This window comes from Trichomycterus rosablanca, chromosome 14 (genome assembly GCF_030014385.1).
Source record: "Trichomycterus rosablanca isolate fTriRos1 chromosome 14, fTriRos1.hap1, whole genome shotgun sequence".
Taxonomy (NCBI): domain Eukaryota; kingdom Metazoa; phylum Chordata; class Actinopteri; order Siluriformes; family Trichomycteridae; genus Trichomycterus; species Trichomycterus rosablanca.
In genome coordinates, this window is record NC_086001.1 from 20,400,375 (window position 1) to 20,420,366 (window position 19,992).

A 19,992-nucleotide genomic window follows, 5' to 3' on the forward strand; every position below is an offset into this window, starting at 1 on the left:
TACAGTGCTACCACTGGCCATTCACAGAAGGTCCGCCCTCTAAATGCTAGTCTGTGATGTGGTGGTTGAATTTCGCCTGCCCACTCTGTTCTGTAAACACCTCTACCTGAGTCAATCACTCAGCTCTCATGATCAGGAACGCGGTGAAAATGCCAAATAGTAAACTTTTGGAGGCAGCGAGGAACAGACTTAAATATGAAAAGTAGACACAACATTTAGTGAGTAAAACAGTAGTTTGTTATAGAATTCTTGCTTAAATTGGTCAAAAGCTCTGTTATATGGGTTCTGGGTTCATTCTGTATGTTGCAGTATCATGTTCCCCAGTTCCTAATGTAGAATAAAAGTATTAGGAAAGTATGAGGTTAAAAGCATCAGCTTTTATTTATTCTTAAAAGAAAAATACATGAACCTCAGTCATCTCACACGAAGATCTGTTCTGCTCAACAACAGTAAAGCTCTCCATCGTTTCCGTGTGGCAGCTCCATAACTGAAGGGCTGTCAATGTAGAATTGGGTATGTGGGTATATGACCTGCCCTAGGACATCAGCCGGTTAGCTCAGTTGGTTAGCTTAATTAAAGCAAATAAAGACACATTTAAAATGTTCAGGTTTAAAGTTGCATAAAACAAATGTTTGCACAAATAATATAAAACCAAAGTACAAAATAAACATTTCACTTATTTTAATTTATTTTTATTTTTTGCACCACTAGATGGCGACGATGTCTGGACTTCACTTTAAAAGACAGCTGAATGTGTTTTACTGTAGTAAGAATGAAAGTATGAGCTGTGTAGCTTTGATTAAGAAAAAGCCGCTGGGTCAGTGTGTAACAGGAGGTTTGGAGTGAAGGTGGGTGTGTGTGGATAAAAGCTTCCAGCACCTGGTATTCCCAGGTGGTCTCCCATTTAAGTATTAACCAGGCCTGACCCTGCTTAGCTTCCAAGATTGGTTGTTCTCAGGGTGGTGTGGCCATAAGTGAGAGATACTGTATACAAGCTGCTTCTTATAGACATCCGTCGTTCAGCCTTTCACTCCGCTGTGTGTCGTCTTTTACTTTCTCTGTTCTACACGCAGCTTTTCAAATAAAAGATCCTGAAACAGTGACAAAACACACAGAGAACCACACACACCGCTCAGCTGCTGTTGCTGATCCTCTTTCACCTGCATTTAGTACAAAAACACCACAACAAATCATCTGGATTCAACCTTTTCTTCACCAGCAGCACTGTGATTAACAGAGTGACAGTGGGACCTGGTAGCGGTATTGGTCGTTCTTATTACATTTAATAGTAACACTTTAATTACTAAAAGCTCTGAATTTCACTTCTACTCTTTTCTGTTCTTTACGCTCCTGTTTTTTTCTCCTCACCAATCTTCTTTATTAATGATTTAGTTTTTATCCTGTTATGGTTTATGAATAGAATTTCAGGTTACATGAAGAACTATTTTGAATTATTACCCACCCAGTTCTTTACATCTATCTTCTATTGTCACTCCAGCTCAAGCCTACGTACAAATACATGGACCGTGAGTTTAGTCCCATTTAACAACCGTGGACACATTTGCTGACATCAGATTTAAATCCAAACTCTCATCACACAGAGGACTCGGGTGGAATTTACAGTTTAACAAATACATTTATTCATCAATAAAGAAACACTTGGTCACCTCCATGATAAGAAAACACCTGAACTACCACAATAGTATTTATTTATTTTTAAATGTCATTTCAAAACATGTCAGTGCAGTCTGTATTAGGATTTATATGAACTGGGTTTTATGCACTAGAAGATGGTGGGGTAATTAAATGTAAATATGAGTATTTCTTTTAACAAAGGAGTTTAGCTACCACTAATCTGGTCTATAGATAAACACAAAGAACAAAGACTCATGATGATAGAACAATGCAACACTGTTCAGTCCACAGCCCTCCATTCACATCTTCTCATGTACATTCTGGTTGAGGACGGTTTATTATTTGCTAAGTGGAAGTGTAGACCTAGAAGTGTTAAAGTAAGAGGCTATTCATTTATGAAAACTTAGCATTCATAATATGAATAATTTATGCAAACACCATAAAGACCAGGGTAAAATTCTTCCACTTGAAAGTAAAAGTTGTTCTGTGTTTATTAAAGTAGATTAAACTTGAATAAAGAACAAAAACAGATTCAGATCTGAGGTTGGTACATTACACCACATTACATTTAAAGATTAGTGATCATATTCATACCATCATGTACATTTGATAATTAAAGTAGAACAGTTCTAATGGATATTTGAAAATGAAACACGGCTTCAGTCACAAAAACTTAACTTCTGTGTGACCGTACTGGTGTCTATTAAAAATGCTGCTTCCAGTAAAACTTCATCTGCACTATAAGCAGCAGTATGAGTCATCCTCTTATGTGAATGTGCTGGTGTGGTGTACTTAAAGGATATTCCTTTTACTAAAGTTCTTTTCAGACAGTGAACGGTGATACAACCTTTCTCCTATGTGAATGCGCTGGTGGTGTTGGAGAACATAATATGCAATAAAATACTTCCCACACTCTTAACAGTGGTGTTGTTTTTCTATGTGAATAAACTGATGCTGTTTGAGATTCTTTTCATGAGCAAAAATCTTTCCACACACTGAGCAGTAATACGGCTTTTCTCCTGTGTGAATACGCTGGTGTACTTTACGGGCACTACTTTGAGTAAAACTCTTTCCACACTCTGTGCAGTTATACGGTTTCTCTCCTGTGTGAATACGCTGGTGTTTTTGAAGGGTACCATAATCAGCAAAACTGTTTCCACACTTTGAGCAGTAATATGGTTTCTCTCCTGTGTGAATACGCTGGTGTTTTTGAAGGGTACTGTGTTCAGCAAACTATAAGAAAACTATAAGAGGAAACACCCACCTATAGATTCATCTGTATTTATGGTGTAGAAATATGTGAACTGTTGGATGTTGGCCCAATTTTTAACCATGACAGATTTTTTAAACAAGCCCAATTTGGTGGGAAAATCGTGAGAGTTGACAGGTTCAGCAAAATTAACCAGCCTAATGTCTGGTCTAAAATCAATCCTGAAGCTGAAACTAGCCCAGAATCCAGGGTGTCACAGATATTGGTGAAATGGCAAATAAACGATCAGTGTACAACTAGTGAATCTTTTATTATTAATAATAATATAGTTTCATTTTACATTTCCATTGATACTTTTTTATGATGTATTTTGATTACATTGGTATTACAGCTAGTAATATTTTATCATTAAACTATTAGTCATTTTATTGATTTGTTATAATCGTTTTAGATCTCATAAAAGAACATTTAATAATAACACTTTAAATACTAAAAGCTCTGAATTTCACTTCTACTCTTTTCTGTTCTTTCCTCTCCAATCTTCATTATTAACTAATGATTTATGAATAAAATTTCAGGTTACATGAAGAACTATTTTAAATTAGGCAGATGCTATCTTCACCCTCACTGGACATTTCAAAGGGTTTTTACAGTAACTTACTGGCAACACTGTTGCCAGTATAATTACTGTAATTCAAATTTACAGTACCATAACTGTATTTTATTTTACAGTAACTTAATGTTACTGTAATTGCATTTTACAGTAACACCACAGTAAAAACTTAGGTTAACTGTACAATACTGTAATTATTTGTTAAATTTAATTTAAAATTTTAAAAAACTCTGTAAATTGTACTTATTTGACTTATAACTTACACAATACTGCTATTTAATCCACACAGACAATTATTGCAACATATCAAATTCTTTATTTAAATCACTGCAAATGCTTAAAGCACTTTCAACAAAAACGTGTACAAGTACATAATTTCCTTAAAAACATTCTTACTTTAATCCATGCAACTTTCAAAATACATTTAAAACAACACATTTAAAATAACACAATGTGCATTAACTTAACATGTACAAAATTCATGTTAATTCATATTACAGAAAAACACTTTTACTGTTAAATAATTCAGTATTGAATGCAAAGTACAACAATGAACAATGAATCTAGATAAAGTTACATTAGAAATAACACAAGAGCTTCAGAAATGCAGGGTTACAGAAACACAGTAGTTTTGGTATAAAACTCCACTCAACACTGTCGACTCACATACTCGACTTAACATGAAATGAACCGTGTTCCTAGGTAGACCCTGGGTAGCAAACGCAGCGAGGTAAACCACTTCTCAACCTGCAACCTGCTTTGTTCTTTTCCCTTAACAATCCATTCAGCATTGTTCACCTGTAATCACAGAAAGATCATCTTTAACAGTTCTATGCAATTCAATACAGTATCCTCAAAATAAATCCAATGTTTTGTAAGGATCCTGTGGCGACTGTTAAACGATGTCACAGTTTACAGCGTCGCAGGAGATTAGCTACTATGCTAGCGCTGTCGTGTCATAAATTTCACCTAACCTGACTAACTTAGCTTTTAAACATGAAACTCACAGTCATTTGTAAAATGGAACGTTTACTTGTTTTACTTTGGAAAAAAGTTGCCGACAAGTAATGCTAACGCTCCTATAGTGCACAACAGTCCCGACAACCGTGACTAGTGTTAATTTATTGTCCTAACTGTCGTAGACTCTTTACCTTTATTTTTTGCTGGTTCCCAGTTTTGGTGTAAAAAATCCTCTTCAAGGGTCAGCACCCCTGCTGCTCTACTGCGGCTCCATCCATCATAGCCGAACTGTTTCTGTGTGCGCGCCTCTCCTGAACTCCTTCCCGCAAAACCTGAGATAATGTGGTGGTTCCGAAGCTGAACCGTTAGGCAGACAATGTCAGTTTAAAACTCTCACAGCTGAAAATTAGGTTGAATCTTGTCAATAAAATCGTTTGGCGCCAAAGGTAATTACAGTAATTTACCTCAATGTAAAAAATACAGTAAATCTCTGTATTCAGTATTTGGCATCAGGCAAAATTGTCATGATGCAGTGGAAAATACTGTTATGTACTGTAAAAACTATTTACAGTATTTTACTGTGTGGTATGTGGTTAATAACTGTAGAAATTACAGAAATGTCTAACAGTGTACACTGAAGCACTGTTCTCATCTAAGAAACGTTCATATTGAACCAGCGAATGTTAATGTTGGTTATACTAGTGGGAATGTTGCCTACTCGAACACGAACATAAATTAATTTGACTTACTTTTTCGATTAGTGTTGATGACAACGTGTCGCCACCTAATCATTCACAGTTCTGGCGGTAAACGACTTGTTATTTGACGAAAGTGAAAATCCAGTTAATCTGTGCAGTACCGCCACTTTCTGCTCCGGAGTGCAGAATGACACTGACCGGCGTCTTCAAACATATTTAGTTCCGGTTGTGTCCAAACGCAATTAAATTGATTTCACTTTTCAATGTAATTATTTAAACCATCGTGAAATAAATGTCTACATTAAGTATTCACCATAATATGTAGTCTACGTGATTAAATCATGTTCACCAAACGGAATATTATCTAATTGTTGCATGTACGTGTTTTATTATTTTAAATTTAAAAACCTTCTCTTTTTCAGTTATAACTGGACCTACGGTTTAAATTTAAATTACACAATGTTACAACAGGACTTAAGACGCGACTAAAATGGTTTAAAATGAAGTTTTATATCGAATACTAAGTCCAAACTAAAAACGTAATGCTGTTATTCATTTAAAATTACCAGAATCACTTACCAAAAAGACCGACATCACATGAAACTAAATTTTGAAAATATAATATATTTTGAAAATACACATGAAAATATTTTGAATAAAACAGCTATTACAGCTCAAAATGTAACAAAATGTTAAAACTAAATACTCACCGGATTGATTTCTGAAGAGGAAAAATGGCGCTGCTGAAGTGGAAAAAGTTCAGACAGCCTCGAATGTCCCGGATGAAGAAAGTGGACGCACGTTGAGATAACTCAGAAATATTGCATTGACCGAAAATGAATTTATTAAGTAAATCGGTGATTCAGCTGTATTTCATTAACTCAACTTAATTAAATCAAGTTTTACGCACTTACACGAATATGTTAAGTAACTGTAATGAAAGAAACATGAGTAAAATCAACAACAGCCTTAAATCATTTTTTTCAGTGTAGTTTTATAAGTCTCTCACAGCTTTGGGGTTTAAGCTTAATGCCTGCAAATGATCATGTAACCCAAGTTCAGTGTGTGACCCCCACAGAGCAGGTTTTATTTAGGTGGTGCTGGTGTGTTAGTGTGCGTTGTGCTGGTATGAGTGGAGTTTTTAAATACCGTGTCCACCCACTGTCCACTCTATTAGACACTCCTACCTAGTCGATCCACCTTGTAGATGTAAAGTCAGAGATGATCGCTCATCTATTGCTGCTGTTTGAGTCGATCATCTTCTAGACCTTCATCAGTGGTCACAGGATGCTGCCCACGGGGCGCTGTTGGCTGGATATTTTTGGTTGGTGAACGATTCTCCAGCAGTGACAGTGAGGTGTTTGAAAACTCAACTCATACCAGCACAACACACACTAACACACCAGCACCACCTAAATAAAACCTGCTCTGTGGGGGTCCTGACCATTGAAGAACAGGGTGAAAGGGGTAACAAAGCATGTAAAGAAACAGATGGACTATAGTCAGTTATTGTAAAACTACAAAGTGCTTCCATATATGGTAAGTGGAGCTGATAACATGGACAAAAAGGTCCAAAATCAATCAACTGGAACTTTAACAAACTTGCCTGGACGAGGAGCCAAGATTGTTTTGCCCTCACACACAATGCAGTGGATGGTAATTCTGGAAAAAACCTTCAAGGATCACTGTTGGAGGGTTACAAAAACAATGCATCATTTTAATGGAATTTGCTAGATCTAACTGACTGTATGCTGGGAGTTTTTCCTAAAAATTAATTCACTACAATAAAGTTTATTGAAGTAAATTGTGGTAAATGTACGTGCTTATTCTAAATTTCATTACTGCAACACGTTTTTGAAAAGTTGGGACATGGGTATGTCTTATAACAGCATTCTGTAATGATTTGGGAACAGAGGACACCAACTACAGTGATTGTGAAGGTGGATTTTCTCCTGTATTATTAAACACCACTGGTTTAAGGGATGATCTGGTTTAGTTTATTGGTTTTGTGTGTATAAGAGATGAATATGTTATTGATGGGGATAATACATTGTGTAAATGATTGTGAGTGTTATTACATCCTAAATTCTGATACTGTTGGCATGTCTTTGTAAAACAGTTTATGATTGAACCCTCATCCTCACATTCTGTAAGGTGCTGGGTGGATGTACACAGTGGGTGGGGGGTGGGGGTGGGGGGTTGTACTGTTGTGCAGAGGTTGGGGTTACTGTGTTTTATGATCATGGTTGATGGTTTTTGTTTGTTTCCTTTTTCTTACAGCATAACCAGTTTTACTTAATATGTAAATACTGAAGCAATGAGGCGTTCCAGTGGTTACTACGAGATCCAATCATCCTTTACTACACACGATTATTAAGACTGAACAAAATTTTGCAAAACTCGACTGTCTTTCTAAACCAGCCTAAACCAAACCATCAGGAATTTGTTGTTAGACTGCTCCCCCTTTTCCAGCTCCTATGTCATTATTTATTATTACCTGTTATTTATTATTTATAAAGTATTTATTAGTTTTCAATACAACATCACAACGGCAAGAATAAGGTGTTTTGTAAGGTGTTGCAGGCAGCAATGACGACTTTTCTGATACATGGTTGAGAAAAGGTTGAATCCAGATGATTTGTTGTGGTGTTTTTGTACCAAATGCAGGTGAAAGAGGATCAGCAGCAGCAGCTGAATAGAACAGAGAAAGTAAAAGACGACACACAGCGGAGTGAAAGGCTGAACGACAGTTGTCTATAAGAAGCAGCTTACTTGCAGCGTCTCTTGCTTACGGCCACACCACCCTGAGAACGTCCAATCTCAGAAGCTAAGCAGGATCGGGCCTGGTTAGTACTTTGATGGGAGACTGCCTAGGAATACCAGCTGCTGGAAGCTTTTATCCACACACACCCACCTTCACTCCAAACCTCCTGTTACACACTGACCCAGCGGCTTTTTCTTCATCAAAGCTACACAATGAGACAAAGATCAGCTCATACTTTCATTCTTACTACAGTAAAACACATTCAACTGACTTTTAAAGTGAAGTTCAAAATGTTGTACAGACATCGTCTCCATCTAGTGCTGCTAGAAATAAATTACAGCTTGTTGCTTGGGTACAGATTTGTGACTATTATTATTTTATTTTAATAATTATTAATTGTTGATGTTGTGTTTTAAAGTGTAAAAGCATAAACAGCACCGTCTATAAAGATGAATCCTCTTGTGCTTATAGACTAGTTGGTTTGTAGTGTTATTTTTAAGCTTCTACTGGTGTGAATGTGTGAGTTGGAAAACAAAACATGACATTAGAGAAACTGCTTGGAAGAACGTCTAGGACTGACTGTAGTCCTCTCTAAAGCTACCTGAGCAGTGTTGGGGTAGTTACTCAAAAAAGTAATCCATTACTCATTACTTATTACTTAACTAAAATTGTAATGGGATTACTTTACTCATTACTTCCTGGAACATGTAATCTCGTTCCTCATTACTTTACTTTCACGTTACATTCTAAACCCAAACAAATACTGTATACTGGAATCACATCTACAAACAAATTCCATCTATTTACTTTATTTATTTATTTTCAGAAAAATCCTCTCTTGTGCAGAGATGTGTTTGTGTTTGTTTCTGCTTTAAAACATACACGCCATGAACCAATCAGATTTAACATCATTAAACGAGTTTATTCCTTAATTATTTGTCCTTATACTAGAGGAGCGACTCGGTTCCTTTAGTTCATTTCAAAGAGTCGTTCAATAGAATCGGTTCGTTCGGTAACGACTCATCCCTCATCACAGTACCTGTAATGTCATTACAAATATTTAACTGTAACGCGTTACATGACTTCGTTACAGATGAAAAGTAATCACGTGACTGTACCGCGTTCCCCCCAACACTGTAGCTGAGAGATACAGGGCTAATGGAGATGTTTTACTGCTAAGCTGCTGTTCAACTCCAGTCCAGTTGGTGACGCTGGTGCGTCTTAAGTTGTTCTGCCAACCGCCATTAAACATCATAAGAAGAACAAGAAGCTGCTGTGTTTGTACTGTAGAGCCTCATCTGTAAGTAAAATATGTATTTAATTATAACCCTTATATTTAATTATAACCACATTCTAATTAATAATAAAACTAGAGTTCATAATAAAACATCACTGTGAGGATTTGAGGAGTTTTAACTCCAGTTTTATTTAAACACACAAACTTTTAGCTGCTCCGCTAACTGTTAGCATCACACATGATTCAGTAATGATGAACCGATTCATTGAACCGATGAATCAGTGGATTGTAACGGATTCAGAGTTTATTCATTATTAAATGTAACATTTTGATATAAACGCGTCACATTTTCAGCTTTGTTTACAGTTTTTAATGTTTGATAGAAACAGCGAGTTCTTGTAGCTTTGTTTACAGGTTGTTTTACAGGTTTATAGTAAAAGTTAAAAGTATTAGTACAGCACTGTTATTGGGAGTGGATGAGAAACTAGATGTAAAGAACATCAGACTTCATCATTTCACTTTGGGCCACAAAACCACTTCCACCAAACTCAAAGGGTTGTTTCCCAGACAGGGATTAAGGCTTATAGTCCAGGACTACATGTTGCTTTAAATAGAGAATCTCCATTCAAAATGCTGTGTAGTCTAGGACTAGGCTTAATCCCTGTCTGTGAAACCAACCCAAAAAGTTCTATTAGAAGTCTTTTCTGTCTGATGCTGCTCAGTCCCACAATAGTTTCAACATTTTCACTCTGTTTACAGCCTCACAGCATTAAAAATAAACAGTTAAAACAGTCTGAAAGAATTTTCCTGGATTTCTCTTTAATAGGGAATAAAGTACATTTGTCTATCTGTCTGTCTGCCTGTCAGATCTTTTAATAATGCAGTCAGCAGAAGAAGGACACGTCACCCCCATAGATCTACAAAATGAAGGATTCCAAGAGAAACTAATAAAAAAGGAGGAGGAAGAAGATGGAAGTTACTTCTGTAAGTAAATGTGGAGCAATTTGCCATGTTAGTACAGTACAGTGTGGTTAGTATAGTAGAAATAATAAGAGAATGTGGATAGTGGGATTAGAACCTGTACTGTACCGTACTGTCCTGTGTAGAAGTGCTGATACTTCCAGTCTGGATTAAATCTAAGTAGTATTTATTTGTGGTAACTAAACCCACAACCTTCAGTTTCCTCCAGTTGTTGAGTTTCTTCTTCACATATTGATGAATTTCAGGTGAAGGAACTTTAATCCCTGTGGAACACGTCACCTCTGAGGAACACCTCACCCCAGAGGACCAACAGTGTGGAGCTTTCCAGATGAAGCCTGTGAAGAAGGAAGAACCTGAAGATAAAGATGAACTCGGTAAGATATTTTTTATCTTGAGTAAAATAAGATTTGGATTGAATAGAATCAGAGGAACCTGGGATGAAGCATCATACAGTGAAAGCTTGTATTGTGCTCATGCAGATCAGTGTGAGCAGGAAATGATGAATGCAGGATGAATCACGTTACAGGACTTTAGCATCAGATCTCAGTTTAACAATTACTAACAGTATTTATTATTTATAATGTTATAAATGTTTTTGATTATTTATAATGTTATAAATGTATTTATTATTTATAATGTTATAAATGTATTTGATTATTTATAATGTTATAAATGTATTTATTATTTATAATGTTATAAATGTATTTATTATTTATAATGTTATAAATGTTTTTTTATTATTTATAATGTTATAAATATATTTGATTATTTATAATGTTATAAATGTATTTATTATTTATAATGTTTTAAATGTATTTGATTATTTATAATGTTATAAATGTGTTTGATGATCTATAATGTTATAAATGTATTTGATTATTTATAATGTTATAAATGTATTTGATTATTTATAATGTTATAAATGTATTTATTATTTATAATGTTATAAATGTATTTGATTATTTTCTGCTTCAGAACTGAACAAGGATTTCTGCTGCTCCTCGTGTCCACGTTCCTCTACAACCCAAAATCAGCTCCACAATCACATCAAGAGCTGCAACCATGATAAATATGAGACTCTGGTGAAGATTAAGACTGAACATGAGGATCTGACGCCCACCAGAAGCTCCAGTAATCAGGAAACGTCCTCTGGTACTGTCAGCATTAACACCTCTCTCAGTCCCACACAGGAAGAAGGAAACGTCTGCTCACAGTGTGGGAGGAGCTTCAGGTTCCAGTGTCATCTCAAAATACACCAGCGCATTCACACTGGAGAGAAACCGTATCAGTGCTCACAGTGTGGAAAGAGATTTAATAGACAGAGTGATCTCAAAATACACCAGCGCATTCACACTGGAGAGAAACCATATCAGTGCTCACAATGTGGAAAGAGTTTTAATAGACAGAGTGAGCTCAAAATACACCAGCGCATTCACAGTGGAGAGAAACCGTATCAGTGCTCACAGTGTGGAAAGAGTTTTAATAGACAGAGTCATCTCAAAAGACACCAGCGCGTTCACAATGGAGAGAAACCATATCAGTGCTCACAGTGTGAGAAGAGTTTTAATACAAAGAGTGAGCTTAAAATACACCAGCGCATTCACAGTGGAGAGAAACCGTATCAGTGCTCACAGTGTGAGAAGAGTTTTAATAGACAGAGTGATCTCAAAATACACCAGCGCATTCACACTGGAGAGAAACCGTATCAGTGCTCACAGTGTGGGAAAAGTTTTAATAGACAAAGTGATCTCAAAATACACCAGCGCATTCACACTGGAGAGAAACCGTATCAGTGCTCACAGTGTGGAAAGAGATTTAATAGACAGAGTGATCTCAAAATACACCAGCGCATTCACACTGGAGAGAAACCATATCAGTGCTCACAATGTGGAAAGAGTTTTAATAGACAGAGTGAGCTCAAAATACACCAGCGCATTCACAGTGGAGAGAAACCGTATCAGTGCTCACAGTGTGGAAAGAGTTTTAATAGACAGAGTCATCTCAAAAGACACCAGCGCGTTCACAATGGAGAGAAACCATATCAGTGCTCACAGTGTGAGAAGAGTTTTAATACAAAGAGTGAGCTTAAAATACACCAGCGCATTCACAGTGGAGAGAAACCGTATCAGTGCTCACAGTGTGAGAAGAGTTTTAATAGACAGAGTGATCTCAAAATACACCAGCGCATTCACACTGGAGAGAAACCGTATCAGTGCTCACAGTGTGGGAAAAGTTTTAATAGACAAAGTGATCTCAAAATACACCAGCGCATTCACACTGGAGAGAAACCGTATCAGTGCTCACAGTGTGGAAAGAGATTTAATAGACAGAGTGATCTCAAAATACACCAGCGCATTCACACTGGAGAGAAACCATATCAGTGCTCACAATGTGGAAAGAGTTTTAATAGACAGAGTGAGCTCAAAATACACCAGCGCATTCACAGTGGAGAGAAACCGTATCAGTGCTCACAGTGTGGAAAGAGTTTTAATAGACAGAGTCATCTCAAAAGACACCAGCGCGTTCACAATGGAGAGAAACCATATCAGTGCTCACAGTGTGGAAAGAGTTTTAATACAAAGAGTGAGCTTAAAATACACCAGCGCATTCACAGTGGAGAGAAACTGTATCAGTGCTCACAGTGTGAGAAGAGTTTTAATAGACAGAGTGAGCTCAAAATACACCAGCGCATTCACAGTGGAGAGAAACCGTATCAGTGCTCACAGTGTGGGAAGAGTTTTAATAGACAAAGTGATCTCAAAATACACCAGCGCATTCACACTGGAGAGAAACCGTATCAGTGCTCACATTGTGGGAAGAGTTTTAATAGACAGAGTGATCTCAAAATACACCAGCGCATTCACACTGGAGAGAAACCATATCAGTGCTCACAATGTGGAAAGAGTTTTAATAGAAAGAGTGAGCTCAAAATACACCAGCGCATTCACAGTGGAGAGAAACCGTATCAGTGCTCACAGTGTGGAAAGAGTTTTAATAGACAGAGTCATCTCAAAAGACACCAGCGCGTTCACAATGGAGAGAAACCATATCAGTGCTCACAGTGTGGGAAGAGTTTTAATACAAAGAGTGAGCTTAAAATACACCAGCGCATTCACAATGGAGAGAAACTGTATCAGTGCTCACAGTGTGAGAAGAGTTTTAATCAACAGGGTAATCTAAAAAAACACCAGCGCATTCACAGTGGAGAGAAACCGTATTAGTGCTCACAGTGTGGAAGGAGTTTTAATGGACAGAATGCTCTTAAAATACACCAGCGCATTTACACTGGAGAGAAACCGTATCAGTGCTTACAGTGTGGAAAGAGTTTTAATACACAGAGTCATCTCAAAAAACACCAGCGCATTCACACTGGAAAGAAACCATATCAGTGCTTACAGTGTGAAAAGAGTTTTAATCAACAGGGTAATCTCAAAAAACACCAGCGCATTCACACTGGAGAGAAACCGTATCAGTGCTCACAGTGTGAGAAGAGTTTTAATACACAGACTAATCTAAAAATACACCAGCGCATTCACACTGGAGAGAAACCGTATCAGTGCTCACAGTGTGGAAAAGGCTTTAATGGACTGAGTGATCTGAAAAAACACCAGAGCATTCACACTGGAGAGAAACCTTATCAGTGTTCACAGTGTGAGAAAAGTTTTACTGAACAGAGTGCTCTCAAAGTACACCAGCGCATTCACACTGGGGAGAAACCGTATCAGTGCTCACAGTGTGAGAAGAGTTTTAATTGTCAGAGTCATCTCAAAAAACACCAGCGCATTCACACTGGAGAGAAACCGTATCAGTGTTCACAGTGTGAGAAAAGTTTTACTGAACAGAGTGCTCTCAAAGTACACCAGCGCATTCACACTGGGGAGAAACCGTATCAGTGCTCACAGTGTAAGAAGAGTTTTAATACACAGAGTGCTCTCAAAGTACACCAGCGCATTCACACTGGGGAGAAACCGTATCAGTGCTCACAGTGTGAGAAGAGTTTTAATTGTCAGTGTCATCTCAAAAAACACCAGCGCATTCACACTGGAGAGAAACCGTATCAGTGCTCACAGTGTGAGAAGAATTTTAATTGTCAGTCATCTCAAAAAACACCAGCGCATTCACACTGGAGAGAAACCGTATCAGTGCTCACAGTGTGGAAAGAGTTTTAATATACAGAGTAATCTTAAAGTACACCAGCGCATTCACACTGGAGAGACACCATATCAGTGCTCACAGTGTGGAAAGAGTTTTAATCAACAGAGTGCCTATAAAATCCACCAGCGCATTCACACTGGAAATAAACCATATCAGTGCTCACAGAGTGGAAAGTGTTTTAATCAACAGAGTGCTCTCAAAAAACACCAGCGCATTCACACTGAAGAGAAAACTTAATAATGATCTCAGTGTGTGAAGAGTTTTATTACACAGAGTCACTCAAAACCCAGCAGCGCATTCACACTTGAGACGAACTGTATCAATGCTTACAGTGTTGAAAGAGATGTTTTGTATAAAAGTGTCGGCTAAATGCTACAAATGTGTGTAAATGAGTCTATGAAAGTGAGTGAGCTAAATGAGTGGGACGGTTAGTGAGTGACGTCTTCAGATTAATTGGTGCTTCATCCAGCTAAACATGGTGGTAATGAACTGAAGTTAAGTAACTGGTTTTTTTTTTATTTCCAGGTTTATGAGTTTTCATCGTTTTCACTGTTAACATATATTTGAATTTTAGTTCATCCCTAATCTAAAACAATTTTTTTCTTGTTAATAATGTAGAATATTTTGTGGTCACATTGATTTTTGTTTGTATTAAATTTTCATTAGGAATGTTGTTGTGTTTATAATGAATGAATATGATTGTAATGGTAATAAATCAATGATATTTCTGTTTTTAACAAATTCTTATTCGATTTAATAACTAGATTGTTTAACAAAATCTTGGAATGTGAGAGAATGAACGATGCTTTTGTGTGTGCTAAAGTGAGAGGAGAAGAGTCTACATGACGGTAGTCTGCTATGTTGTAAGGCTTGGAGGCCATGACACTGAGCTGGAGGTGGCAGAGATGAGGATGCTGTGATTCTCATTGTTAGTGACGAGGATGGAGGAGATCAGGAGGGAGTTTATTATAAGGATAGTGCAGGTGGGATGTTTTGAAGTTAGTGAGGTGAGATTGAGATGGTTTGAGCATGTGCAGAGGAGGTATAAGAGTTATATAGGGAGAGGGATATAAAGGATGGAACCGTCAGGCTGGAGGAGAGGAAGGCCACAGAGGAGATTTATGGATGTTGTGAGGGAGAACATGCAGGTTGTTGGTGTGACTGAGGAGAATGTTCAGAACAAGATGAAGATGAACGTTAACCAACCAGAACCAGCATATTGTTTTTTATTATTGATTATTATTTTTGTAAAAACCACCACACATGATGTTGGTAAATTATTTTGTGCTTTTTGGAGCAATTAAACTTATTTTGCATTTGCTTGATGTTTTAATGTCAAACAGTTTTCTCCATAAAACTTCTTATTCCTAATACCTAAGAGCAGAACTAACATCCATAGAATTTGTGTCAGCCATGTTCCAGCAGCTTCTAACTCAAGACAGATCTGTTTTTGGTGCATCCCCCAGACCAAATATTCCCTCGACATAAAGTAACAGTTTGGGGTAATTTTTAAACTTTAAAAAGAGACCACTGTTTCATTACCTTTTAATGGTACCTTTCAAATGCTCCGCCTCTGACACAGACACATCTCTTTGGTATACAATGTTATGACAGGTGACCATTTGCTCAGACTGTAGCAACCGCTCAGGTATGTGAAGAACACGTTTTATAAGTAACATCTGAGTCAACATGTGAAAAACTGTTTTCATAAGTGGGTCAGGATGAACGTGACTTCTTAAATGAGCAGAAAAACTAGTTTCCTGAGCGGGTTGGGGGATGAGGTGACAGTCACTACAGTCACATCAGCACCGGATTCAAACATTACACAGAATAGGGAATCACCCCACTGGACTCTGTAAACACTGTAATACACAGAAAACAGTCAAACTCAGATTCATAGATTACAAAAGGTATAAGAAAGAACAGAGAGAAGCATTAGAGAAACTGCTTGGAAGAACGTCTAGGACAGAGTGTCAGGCATCTCAAGTTGCAAAAACTAATTTCAGGGAGGTACCCCCGGACCAGATAATCCCCCCACCCCAAAAATAATAAAAATAAAACATCTCGCACACACCAACGGATTTGGGTGATAACAGAACTTTTAGGAGCTGCTAACTGAGCTACTTAGCTAATTGTTCGCGTCACAAACACATTAATGTGTACTACATAGTGCACTAAATAGTGTGAAAGATAATAGATTTATGTTCCCTACATAGTGCACTAGATTGTATATTAGAGAAGAATTTATGTTTTTTACTTAGTGAACTAGATAGTGTACTAGATCAGCCTTTCTCAACCGGGGTGCCGTCTGGCTTCGTCAGGGGTGCCATCAAAAATATTCTGACGTTACTGATATTAAAAATGAAATAAATTTAAAATACAAAAAAGTCAACTTATCATGAAAATGTAGACCATTAGCCGCCTAAAACATCAACATTTTTCTCACACGCCCCTTTCCCCATGCTACAACGTCAACGCGGGTTGCGTCCGTTGCCTATAGTGATGAGTCGTTCGCGAACGATCCGATTCTGTTGAACGGCTCTTTAAAATGAACAAAAGAAACCGAGTCGCACCTCTGGGAGTCGTTATAATATATATTTATATTTCAGTGCAGTTCTTATCGGCTGTAATTCAACCATTCCGCTTCCATCAGTAGAGGGAATTAATCAGTCATAATAAGAGCTGTTTATTGTCAAAATTCAAATCACTTTCAGTATCGCGGAGAGAGCAAGCGACACACACACACACACACAGAGAGAGAGAGAGAGAGAGAGAGAGAGCTCATTACCTCATTAATGTAAATATTATAATTTTTATTGTTATTATTTTGCACTGTTTTTATTAATATTTTATTCTATTTTATATTTTTGCACATGTAACTGTTTTGTATATATTTGTTCTTTTTTATTGTTCTTTTTATTATTTCTCTCTAACTTGCTTTGGCAATACGAATGTCCTTATTAGTCATGCCAATAAAGCTTCTTTTGAGTTTAAGTTTGAGAGCCGTAACCGAGCTACAGAAAAAACATGCAGACAATGAGCAGTGCTAGTGGTATAATGACAAATAATAATAATAATAATAATAATAATAATTGAGAAACAAACTATAAACTTGTTTAATGATGTTAAATCTGATTGGTTCATGGCGCGTATATATATATCAGGATTTTCAGATAGAGAGCAGAATTTATGGTTCTGTAATATCACTCAGGCCCTGAAGCTGCAAAGCATCCACATCTTTACACTACCACCACCACGTTTCACTGTTGCTGCTGTGAGTTTATTATTTACCTCAGTTTGAAGTAAAATGAAACATTGGTGCTTTTTGCTAATTCAGTGTCACTGTGTGGAAGATTGAAATCCCAGAGAAACACAGATTGATATTTTAAGAATGAATAAAGTTTTATAACAGTCTCTGCGCACCTTCATTGTTTGCGTAGTTGTTGTGTAGTGAGCGGATCTATAGGACGACTTACTCTGAAGGACACGTGAGATGTTCGGTCTCTTCGCCCCCTCTCGGGTTCGCTCTGCCCTTTCCTCTCTCTCTCTCGGCTTCACAACATCACTGAGCTGCACTGCGACACTGGAGGAACGTCTCAGCGGCTTTCACACAGACTGGAGACCATGGAAACATGCAAACAAGAAAAAGCAGAAAGAGCATGGCCGAGAGGTTAAGGCGTTGGCCTTGAAATCCAATGGGGTCTCCCCGCGTAGGTTCGAACCCTGCTCACAGCGGCCTGGACTTTTAATTAAAGAGCCACACCCTGAAACAGAGGATTGTGGATTTAACACTGATAAAAATTTATAATTGTGTTCAGATTATAATAATGAATGTAACATATTTATATCAGAAAATAAAGTGAACCTTCCTCTTTGTGTCCCACAAGAATCCTACTGAATCTTCTCCCTGTTTAGGGTCAAATCCTGTTCAGAATAAAATCACATTACGCAACGCTTTACCTCAGAATTTTCTGGTAGAGAGCAGAATTTGTGATTCTGTCCTTTTTTCCAACTCTACTGAACCACAGTGAGAGTCATAAACACCACCAGCACCACCAACAACCCCACAAACACCATCAATGCCCGAACACCATCTACCAGATCTATAAACGGAACCTAAACTAATTAAACTAGTCAGACTTTTCCGCTTCAGTGACACCATCATCATCTCCTCCCTCTCTCTTTCTCTCAGGCTGTGGGTCAGAAGTGTGTAGGCGCTGTTTTACACTCTGGTACTGACGGGCAGACACTGGCACAGGTAGGAAGCAGCGCTGATCTCCACATCATCAAGCCACGCCTTTCATTCTCACCAATACTGAACTGCTGCCTGGTCAGGTGGATCATCAAAAGTACAACAGCACAGAGTACAGGTACACACATGCACACAAATGAGTGTACATTTATTTTGAGTAAACTACTCAACATGTTCCAGCTAATCTGTTTAGAAGCTGGGGTCAGAGCTTTGAGAGATAAAGCCATGCTCAAGGGTCCAACAATTTCTGCTATACACAACTGGGAATTGACAGCCCAGAGCTCTGCCTACTGAGCTACAGACAAAACACTCGCAACAGAAATAAACTAATCCTGCTACAGAAATCTAACTAGTCCTGAATAATCAAGCCTTTAATATTAAATCAGATAATCAGACAAAATATGATAAATATTTTGAAGCACTTCTATTAACCACTGTTTCAGATCAGGATCCAAACCTGATGTACACAATTATGTTTCTATACTCACCAGTCTGTGTTATACATGATGAGCTTTATTTATCTGTATTATTAAATACATTTCATTAAAAGTATATTTAATGAACGTACAGCTAACCTACACTACTGTGCATGCACATATAGCGTATTTACTATCTATGGAATTATCTATTTTTATCAGTGCACAGAAGTTGGCTAAAACACAAGAAGTTTTGTTAATGCAGATCTGTAATTTTAATGTTTGTATTGTTAATGTAGATGGAAAACTGTAACCTGGAAGCCTCTAAGAGTGGTAAAATATATACATAGAACGTAACTGGAGGTATTATTGTTACTGAACATTTTAAACTAGTTCACATTTAGTTAAACCAGTTTGTATCTTGTGCCAGTGTCTCCATGAATGAATAGGAATTAGGAAGCTGAGGGAACTTCATGACAGCGGGGCTGAAATGGTAGATGTTTAGAGCAGCTCTACAGATTTCATCTCATTTAACTTTTTTATTTAAAAGTTCTTGTGAACATTATTTACTGATTTGTAGCATTGTTAGCTGTTTATTTCAGGTGCAGTGTGACAGTAGATGATTTAACAAATCACACCCAAACTACATAAACATGTAGACACTCATCCTCCAGAGACTCAGAATGTGTTATTATTATTATTATTATTGATGTTGTTAATAAATGAGTTTAAAAATGACACCATTATTTGAGCTGTATGGGCCACATGGTGGATCAGTGGGTAACACTGTGACCCAAACTCAGAGGTGGAAAGTAAGGAATGACATTTACTCGCGTTACTGTAATTGAGGAGTTTTTTGTGTACTTGTACTTTTTTTTTGTAGATTTTACAACCTGTAAAGAAGTGGACATGAAACCGGCCCGTTAGGCTGTTCGATCCTGCGGAGCATTTACGCATTTGTGGCTGCGAACTGAATCACGAGTTAACGAGTCAGAAACGACTCACTCTGTTTCATTATGATGTTGTGCATAAACAACTCCATGAATCGGTTCATTTGGTGAAGAGATTCAG

General features: G+C 37.4%; 1 long non-coding RNA gene and 1 pseudogene across 1 annotated transcript; both read left to right on the plus strand.

The window, feature by feature from the left end:
• Nucleotides 1-11,300: 11,300 nt before the first annotated feature.
• LOC134326534 (zinc finger protein 208-like) lies at nt 11,301-15,510 on the plus strand (annotated as a pseudogene).
• A 3,026-nt stretch (nt 15,511-18,536) lies between these two features.
• LOC134326740 (uncharacterized) lies at nt 18,537-19,534 on the plus strand. Its single transcript, XR_010014567.1, has 3 exons — nt 18,537-18,623; nt 19,352-19,414; nt 19,511-19,534. It is a non-coding gene; the product is annotated as an uncharacterized LOC134326740 (long non-coding RNA).
• The last annotated feature ends 458 nt before the right edge of the window (nt 19,535-19,992 follow it).